Raw genomic sequence first — 9753 nt, forward strand, 5'->3', positions numbered from 1 at the left:
GGGCTTAATTTCTTCAGGAATTGCAAATTGCACTGTACCATCAGCTTGAACACTAGCTAGCCGATTCAACCACTTAAGCTGCAGAAAATACGTGTTTCTTAAATTTTCAAATAGACCAATGTGTTATGATTATGAAACAATATTATTACAATACTTGAAAGTGAATTGGCCTACTTATCAGATGCTATGATATAAAAATAGACTTTTGATTGATTCCCCTTTTAGCTAAATTGTTTAAATTAATCCATTTGAGATAACGCAAAACTATATTGATATATTCATAAGTCAGTTGTCAAAATTGCCACCTCTAATTAGTAGTTACAATAGACAATAGTAAAAGAACTGCAGATATAATCATAATTCAATTTTTCGAATAGGTATCAATCCTGAACGAGATCAACAAAAAACCATGCTCGTTAAAAGATTACTCTTGCTATCCTGTTTCAGTTATCATCAAGATGGCTTTACTACATTTTATTTTAACCCTCACCAGTTCACGATTGCAAAATCTATGACTTCTTGTATGAAGTTTTAAATCAAAATTTTCCAATTCTAAGAAATAGAAAAGGAACAGACCGCAGCAGATAGAAAATAAGACGTGAGTGAAACGAAATGAAAACCTTCTTTTTGGCAGGAACTTTAGTGTCAAAAAACTTAGCTCCAATGAATCCATGAATTTTGTTCCTCCTCCCAGGCTTCTTCACATTATTATTATTATTACTATTATCAGCAGACTCTGAGTACAGGTGATTTGAAAGCAAGCTGTCAATTGAAAACTTAACAAATACAACAGCCATCATTTTATAACAAACTGCAGCATATAAGACATTCAAGGACGAATTGATATGGCTCATCATCAAATCGTAAATGCACACAAAAGAAATTAATTAATATTGAATAAGTCTCTAGAATAGAGGAAATATAAGTGAAAAACCTGTATTACACATAACTAACTCTTCCGGTGGGTTTATTTATATAGAGTAATAATCGTAACCAAGACATTAGCAATTATAATTAGGAAAGATAAGCAACTTAAGTAGGAAATTACCAAGAGACGTAAGTAGCAGTTTGCAAGCAATGAAGAGCAGTTAATGCATTGCCATCAGTTGGAAAGTAAGAATGAATGAATAAAGTGAAACCTGAAGATTGGGCGTGGTTGATCGTCATCGTCGTCAGTGGTGATCTCAATTAGGCATTCGGGTGAAGTGACACTGTTGATGATCGGCAGCGTTAGGGTTTGAATTCATGGCAAAAGAAAAGATAGGAGGAATCGGTTGCTTTGCTTTGCTTGCACAAAAGAAAAAGATAAAGAAAGAAAGAAACAAGGAATAATTATTATTATACTTATGAGTATGGAAGGAATAATTATTTCACAAGGGATCAGTTACTAGGAAATTTAAATGACTTTTTTTCTTTTGGCTATATCTTTATTACATACAAAGATCCATTTAGTTTTCCTTATCTCCCTGTCTGATAAAAGAGGAATGGATTTCTCACCAAAACTATTCTTTTGTCCACGTCTAATTTTCTCATTCTATTATTTATTTTTATTAACATAATAATAATAATAATCACAAATCGCGAGATACGTATTTCACCAAATTTGGATCATACAACCCTAGCAATCTGATAAAATTCTGTTAACCCTAGCCCTCTTATTCAATGCTCCGGTTTGTGTTCACCAGATCATCCATTGTGCACCTCCTTCAACATTACACGTACGAATCATCATCTTATTAAAACTTAGGGTTTAAAAATTTGATGATGGAATAGGGGTATTTTGAGACACAATGGTTCGTGGCCCAATTAGGTTTAATTTCTGAAACATTACTCAGTTTGTGTTATTCATCGTTTACTGTATTGTTGCTCAGGTAAAACTTTGACTTTGAATTTCATTTTGAATAGACCTAATTCATATGTTTGGCTTTATTGTGTACCAGAATTGCAATATGTTTCAGTTTATGGCTATCTATTTGTGTTTTCAGTATTGTATTCTATATATGAACAAATTTTTCAATGATAATGGTAAGCGATAGACACGTAAAAGAACCGAATGGACACGAACAAAGCATATTCATGTTTGTTCGTTCGAACTTTAACAGAGCAAATGATTGAACACAAACAATTAAACAAACGAGCTTTTATGTGAGTTTATTAATAAACGAACGGTTCATGAACTTAAGCGAGCTAACACAAATTAACGTTGATGACAAACATAATTGAGCGAATAACAATTGAAAATAAACATGTGCATAAATGATAAAACTGTTGGGCCTATACCACTATAATAAACCTTTATATTTGCATATAGATCAAATGAACAATGGAAAATCAAATTATTTTTAGCACAATTACTTATCTAAATTTCACCATGAATTATGCTACTTTTGCAGGTAGAATCCTTGGCAGCAATTTGTCTCACTTATTGTTGATCAACCTAAACAGTATTAATGATATTCATATGAGAGTAATTTACAATTATCTTCCAAGTGACCTCAAGGATGGCACATTGGTAAGCCATTTCATTATGAATTGTTGTTTGATTAATTAACAATATTTCAATTCTAATGTTGTATACAATCTATAGGGACTTAAATTCTTGAATGTTCTTTGGATGGTTATCGGATTGCAGAGCTTTCTGATTTTGGATATGCTAGAACGGTCCTCCATATGAACAGTTTAATGCCCCAGCATTGGTATTATTTTTGATTCCTTAATTTGTTTGTTTGGTAGTACTGTTTTTATGTTTATGTTGCCAATTAAAAGAAGTCGTATACCGTACCATCCTAATATGTTTGGGTTCTTTCTTTGGCCTTTTTCAAATACATAACTGTTAATGGTGGGAGAGTTTGTTTAAGTAGTTGTTTACTTGGTTCAAAAAAGCATACCCACATGAAAAGGTTTCCATAGTTAGATCTTCGTGCATTTAGTTACCAAATTGCCTTTTGTCTTTCATGACTCATTAGTTAGCCGTATGCCTATCAAATTCAAAAGTAGCTCATCACCAAAGTTTACCACTGATCATAATGAACATGTCTGTGTATGCATAGTTGCGCACACATGTATGCTACATTTAGCGTCACCTGGGCAAAGGGAGTTATTCAAGATGAACTACTAGGGAAACTTATAATTCATAATATGTTTTTACGGGTCAAAAAGTATGTAAATTTATCTCAAATTTCAAGTTCAAAGAAAATTGTTTGGAATCAATAAAGTTTTCTTATTTATTATGCTATCTTTCCTTGAGAACCCCAAAGGATCATTGTTATGCTAATTTAAACGGGCGGGTCAAAATATGGTACTAACTATTTGCTATATCATTCTTTTGGCTGGTCAAACAGGTATGATACCCAATTTTATGATTCAAGGTGGAGATATTATATATCATGATTGGGTGGCACATTTCGTCATGAAAATTTTAAAATAAAGCGATCACATTCAGGCATTTGACTTTTTGTTTTTGTTTTCAACATTCATAAGTTACATAAATGGGAAATTTATCATTTTCAATGTGCCACAATTTCACTTATAATTAAGTTGTTTTAATTTGTTTACATGCCATACTGATTGAGACATTGGCAGTAGTAATATTATTTTGCAATTAACATAAGTTACATCTTCTTGATTTGGAATTAGAAATAATATTTATTTATGATTTAGGTTGCAAAGGAGGGTGGTGAGAATTGGAAGCCTAATGGTTTGTTTTGCAGCCTGTTTTGGACTTTATCGGCCATAGACAATTATCTTTTTATCTTGGTGTTCTGCATTTGGTCAAAGCTAATTTAGTTGAGATCCAAACTCTGATTGATATCAAACTTAAGGGTCAAAATTACAATTACATAATCTACAATTAGACACTGGAGGGGTAAGCTTGGAATTATACAAATTGTTTGTAAGGCTAAAAGGGTAATGCAGGAATTTTCAAATTTAGCAAGAGGTTTAATTGGATACATAGTCAGATTGAAGAAATTTGATAGAAACTGTAAAGTTGACCATGTTGACCTTTTGATCAAAACGTATTTGATATTGTTAACACTTTACATGCATTGCTTTTTGCTCAATAAGATGTTTTCAAATTCCATACTTTATAGTTATTTCTTTTAATCAAAACTGTAATTGCTTCCTACACGGTACACATTGTTCATTTGGTTCACCAGCATCCACCTTTCACCCAGTTCCTTTTAACAACTTCTAAAACCATATATCATATTTCACTTAATAGTTAAAACGTTTTAAATTTCATGAATTGCCCAAAGCTACTGGACATAAATGGTATTGGAGTGTAGTACGTTTTGAAGTTGATGACACTGGATGTGGTATATTATATTTATTAATGAATAAACAGTATACATTTTGTTTTCTTTTTTTATCATCCAAAGGGTTTCTGCGCCATATCACTCGTATAAGCATTTGATTACATGACATGACATCCATAAACGTTGGCCACATCTGTTTGGTTTAAAATCACTTCCATTTTACACGACCCCTTTACAATCTTCCTTCCTCTTGAAGCTTTGTGTAGAGTTTTTTTTATTTTACATGCCATAGATTTATTTATATGTTTAAAAAATATTTTTTTTCACCCGTGTATTACACGGGTTTATATACTAGTTTCATGTATATATGGATGGATATGGTGTATGGATGTCACCATCTAAGTATTTATATTTATATTTACATTTATAATAAAAATAAAAATATATATTGATATTGTCCAAGGTCTAACCATCAAACTAGAGCTCTAAACGAACCGAACGAACACAAACAATGTGTTGTTCATGTTCGTTCGTTAGGAAAATAATGTGTTCATGAACGGCTCACAAACACTTACTGAACGAGATTTTATGTTCGTGTTCGTTCATTAAGAAAATTAATGTGTTCACGAATGGTTCACGAACACAAATAAAATCGGCAGAGCCTAAATATTGAGACCGATGTATTCATCAATGTAAATAATGAAAGCCTGTAAACGAATCGAATGAACACGAACATGGGCATGTTCGTGTTTGTTCATTTAACTTTAAAAGAATATGAACACTTAATCGAACAAATATTTATGTTCGTGTATGTTTATTTAAAAAGGAACATTTGTGTTCTTTTGTTTAAAATCTAAATGAGTTAACTGAACAAAGATAAACGAGCATACATGAACAAATGTAAATGAACACAAACAAACATAAACCAACTTAAATGAACAAAATTAACAAATATAAAACCTTTAAGCAGATGGTTTATCTAGATAATATTTAATTATTTTCTATTAATACATAAATAAACATAAATAAACAAACATAAATGAACATAAACGAACGTTCATGAACATAAATGACTGAACGGAACATATGTTCATGTTCGTTCGTTTAATTAAACGAACACAAATTTTTTGTTCATGTTCGTTCGTTTATTAAATAAACGAACATAAATAAACTTCCCGCCGAACGGTTCACGAATAATTCACCGAATGTTTGGTTCATTTACGGGCCTACATCAAACCATCACATCACAGCTGGTTAATCATCCTTGCTATATCTATTTATAAGGTTAAAACATTTGGTTTGGTTTTTAGAATATTTGACAACATTGATAATGCCTTTTAATCTTGAGTATAGTCATGGACGTAACTATGGGAGTGTTTGGGGTGACCCTCATATGATCAAGCATGTGATTTGTGTAATATATTTTAATTCGTAAAACTTCTAGTTTTCTAATACGGTCATTTTGCCTTATTGATCACATAAATTATCATATATATTTAGCATATTTTCACTAGGGTCGAATGAATCTTTTTCTCCTCCATCGGCATAAAAAGTTTGCAATCGCTTCTAGGAATGTGCTAGCACCTGTTAATCCAATGGTACATTTTTATAAGTAGCAACTAGTTATTTCTACTCTGTTTTTTTATTTTCAAATGAATCTTTTTCTCCTCCATTGTCTTGCATTACACCTTAAATGTTTACCTCTTGTTCTTCTCTGTCTTTTTATTTTCAAAGTCTATAACTTTTTTCCAGTTTCCCGCTGGAGGCGTTTACGCCTTTTTTAATATATTTCTACTCTTTCCGTGCAAAAAATGCAACTAGTTATTTTACTCTGCAATTTAGAAAACATGATGAGGCATCAAAGTATTTTGTGAAAAGCACATTCTTTGTATTGTTGTCAGTTGTGACAAGACATATAATAAGTGTGAGTCACGCAAAACATCTTGATGAACATGTCAGCATCAATGCTGCTTTCTTCACGCTTTCAATGTAGAGGTAGTACGGAAACAAGAGTTGTTTGGAAAACGTCTTTAAATTAAAAATCATGATTTGAGAAACTTTATGTCGAGCTTTTGGGAGGACGATGATGGTCAAACATGTCATGTTATTTTCGAGTTGTTTTGTATTCGTATTCACATTGTAAACCCGACCCGTTTTGATTTTCGGATCTTTGGATGTCAATAAAAAATGAATTTTATGTTATAATCATGTTTCACACTTGATATGTTGTTATATTGTCCTTACCGGTCCTTAACTCGCTTAATTCGCACTAAAAATCGATTTTAAACAAGTCTAGGGACTAAAATGGTCAAAAAACCAATTTTCTGATGAAGCCTCGTGTATAATAACTTATACATCTTTTTGGCACTAAAATATCTCCAAATAAGCATAATATTGACAATTATATTAAAATAAATAACCGCTAATGTTTATAATTTCTATCTATAGGTGAATATAGCCCTAAAAAATAAAACGAGTTGATATACAAGAAAAACAAAGAAAAAATGTGAAAACAGACTCAACACGCCCTATGGTGGATCAAGGCATGGCCATGTCAAGAAGAAGAAAAGACAAAAATTCAAGAAGTAAAAACACGGCCATGCTAACCTAAACTATCACACCCCACCAAAGCGGAAACACGGGCACGTGACGTCATATATAGCGTAAGCATATGATTATCGCCAACATAGATGTATTAGTATACCAGTAGTTTTTAAAACTGTTTACAAACCAATATATATTTTCAAGCAAAATTAGTTGAACACAAAAAGGAGATTTCTCATATGTGACCCTAAACATCGATAGGGTGATACAAGTGAAATCACTTCAAAAAGGTATCCTAATTATGCATTGAGGTCCCATCTTCATGATTCCTTATGAGCGTTGTTAATTCCCAGAAAAACATACGTTTTAAAAGTCAACATAATGGTTGGTGAATTCACAGGTTTTGAGATTCGATATGAAATCACGTTATTCATAAAACGTTGAATCTGTACACAAATAAGTATACGACAATCCATTGAAACAAATACGATGATCCTCCGTAGAGCAGCTAAATCTATGAATTAATATGACGAACACTGAGCCTATAACCAAACTATGACTTATATCCTTTTGCCATGTCCAAGTCTCACAGATGGAATATACGCACCCTGTTTCGATGCAATATCAGAGGTTAGCGCGACTAACCTAATAGTAGGGGGTGTCAAGGCCAATAGTACTGTTTGTATATTCCCGTGGCTAACTCCGTTAGCTAATGGTTATAGTATGCAAGTAAGGGGATTATAGCGCTGCATAGTTCAACTCATGTTCGCATAAGGATTAGTATTTTGTTTATAATTATCGTATATAAAAGCATTGGCGTATGTTTCTCCCCTGTTTATAAAGCAGTAAAACAGTAAAAAAGGGTCGTGAAACTCACCTCATTAGTTTAGTGTTCAGTTCCCTAACAACTTAAATTTAAACCCGAGATCTGTTGCCTTCACACGTCCTATACGTGTAAGTTCAGTTAGTTATCGTTATCAACTCGCATGTCGGTTTATGCTAGTCGCTTGCGCCCAACCAGCCGTTTCGTTTATTATGTTTGTATCAGTCGCATTCAGTGACCGAGCGTTTCGTTTATTATATTTGTGTCGCTCACTTTCACCGAGTGGGCGTCTCGTTTAATATAGTTGTGTCGGTTTCTTTCACCAACCGGGCGTTTCGTTAAATATATTTGTGTCTGTTGCTTTCACCAACCTAGCGTTTTGTCCATTAGGTTTGTGTCAGTTGCTTTCACCAACCGGGCGTTTCATTTATAATGTTTGTGTCGGTTGCTTTCTTCAACTGAACGTTTCGTTTAATTTTTGGACGACCCGTGTGATAAGTTTTTATATAAATAAATTTTAAAAGTAATAAATAAATAAATAAATGTTGGTACGATAATCCACCTTGAAGACTTGATTAAGAGTGGATATTGTGCCACCACTCATTATGCTTGACTCGGTTCTTAACGACACCGTGTGCATTACGTTAACAGCTTTTAGTGGAAACCTACCTAGCACGAGATAACAAGAGGATATGAGACGAAAAGGCTTGATAATATTTTCAAAATTAGCAATCTTGATAAATAAAGCTGCTGAAAATTGTTTTGAGAAAAAGTCTTTACTTTCCGTGAGCAGTTTCCCCAGAAAGCATGACTGCATCAGCACCAGCAATAGCAATGTCGGATACCTCTGCATGTGTAGGTGTAGGATGAACAATCATGCTTTCAAGCATGTTTGTTGCAACAATAACAGCTTTCCGATGCTGCTTCTGCTTGTCCTGATTATCTCTTCCTAATGAAAGAAAATCAATTCAAGTTGATCACGGTTAGTAGTTAATGTATGAAGTGAGGATTTCAACATATTTACTTATAAATGAGTCAATTTGGGTTTATGTTATCTTAGAATTTGATAACTTAACTAAAAATATCAAATGTGCTTACAACCAAATCATTTTACTTAAAAACAGCTTTATTATCTTAACAGTATAGGTTTTATAACCATATTTAACACATTAGTTATATTTATATTAAAAAAAATGGACAATAAGGTGTTTACGGGTCAAACCGACTCAATCCCCAACCTGCCCATTTCGGCAACTCTACTGTCTACTGTCAAAAAGTCTTTACCTGCAAAAATGGAACCTCTTCAATAGGCAGCTCTGCACTAAGGTCGCCTCTAGCAACCATCGCCTGCATAAACCAAAACACAATATAAACAAACGGATGGTTATTGATGAAAGCTATGATTAAATATCAACTGCAGCCAATATACTTATTTCATTCATCTCCAACAAAGCTTCAAATGTTCAGTGAAAGCAAAATATAACAAAAGTGAATGATAAGCAATAAATTTACCCCGTCAGAAGCAGTGATAATTGAATGCAAATTTGGTATGGAGTCTGCAGTTTCAATTTTTGGGATAACTTGAATATCTGCACCACAGCCTGCTAAGACAGAACCAGAAGTTATAATTCATATAACTTCAAGTACACAGATATTTACAAACATTTGTTATATGCTTATATATGCTTACTGTTTTAATAATTCTTCAACTCATTGATAACTTCTGCGTCTTTAACAAAAGAAACTGCATAGAAATCAACTTGATTGTCCACACCAAATTTGATATCATCCCAGTCCTTTTTTGGTTCATAACAATAAAAATGATTAAATTCCAGGAAAAATGACAAATATATATTGCCATTTATTGAATCACCGAGCTCTCCAACAATCATTTAACAATTCTCATAATTTGATTGACATTGAAACAGTTAAAACTTGAAACGCCCTTGTAAACCCAACAGGCCATTTAACATTTGTTATTAATATGCTTTTTACACCTAGTATATTTAAGGTCACCGTATCTCAACTAATGTTTTCAGACCCGGCCCGAACGTCGACCCGGACGCCTTACCGGGTCAAAGGTCGGACCGACCCGGGAGGGCGGACCGGTGTTTGACCCGGATGATGTCA

General features: G+C 33.1%; 1 long non-coding RNA gene across 2 annotated transcripts; it reads right to left on the bottom strand.

The window, feature by feature from the left end:
• Positions 1-8496: 8496 nt before the first annotated feature.
• LOC143605707 (uncharacterized) lies at positions 8497-9421 on the bottom strand. Of its 2 annotated transcripts, XR_013148597.1 has the most exons (4): positions 9314-9421; positions 9136-9224; positions 8908-8970; positions 8497-8572 (listed from the first exon to the last, which is right to left on the bottom strand). It is a non-coding gene; the product is annotated as an uncharacterized LOC143605707 (long non-coding RNA). The 2 variants fall into 2 exon arrangements; XR_013148596.1 differs by lacking the exon at positions 8497-8572 and having other exon boundaries at positions 8864-8970.
• Between the last annotated feature and the right edge of the window lie 332 nt (positions 9422-9753).

The sequence above is a fragment of the Bidens hawaiensis genome, unplaced genomic scaffold, assembly GCF_021521415.1.
Source record: "Bidens hawaiensis isolate Kalapana, Puna unplaced genomic scaffold, B.hawaiensis_p1.1 tig00070859_1, whole genome shotgun sequence".
Classification (NCBI taxonomy): domain Eukaryota; kingdom Viridiplantae; phylum Streptophyta; class Magnoliopsida; order Asterales; family Asteraceae; genus Bidens; species Bidens hawaiensis.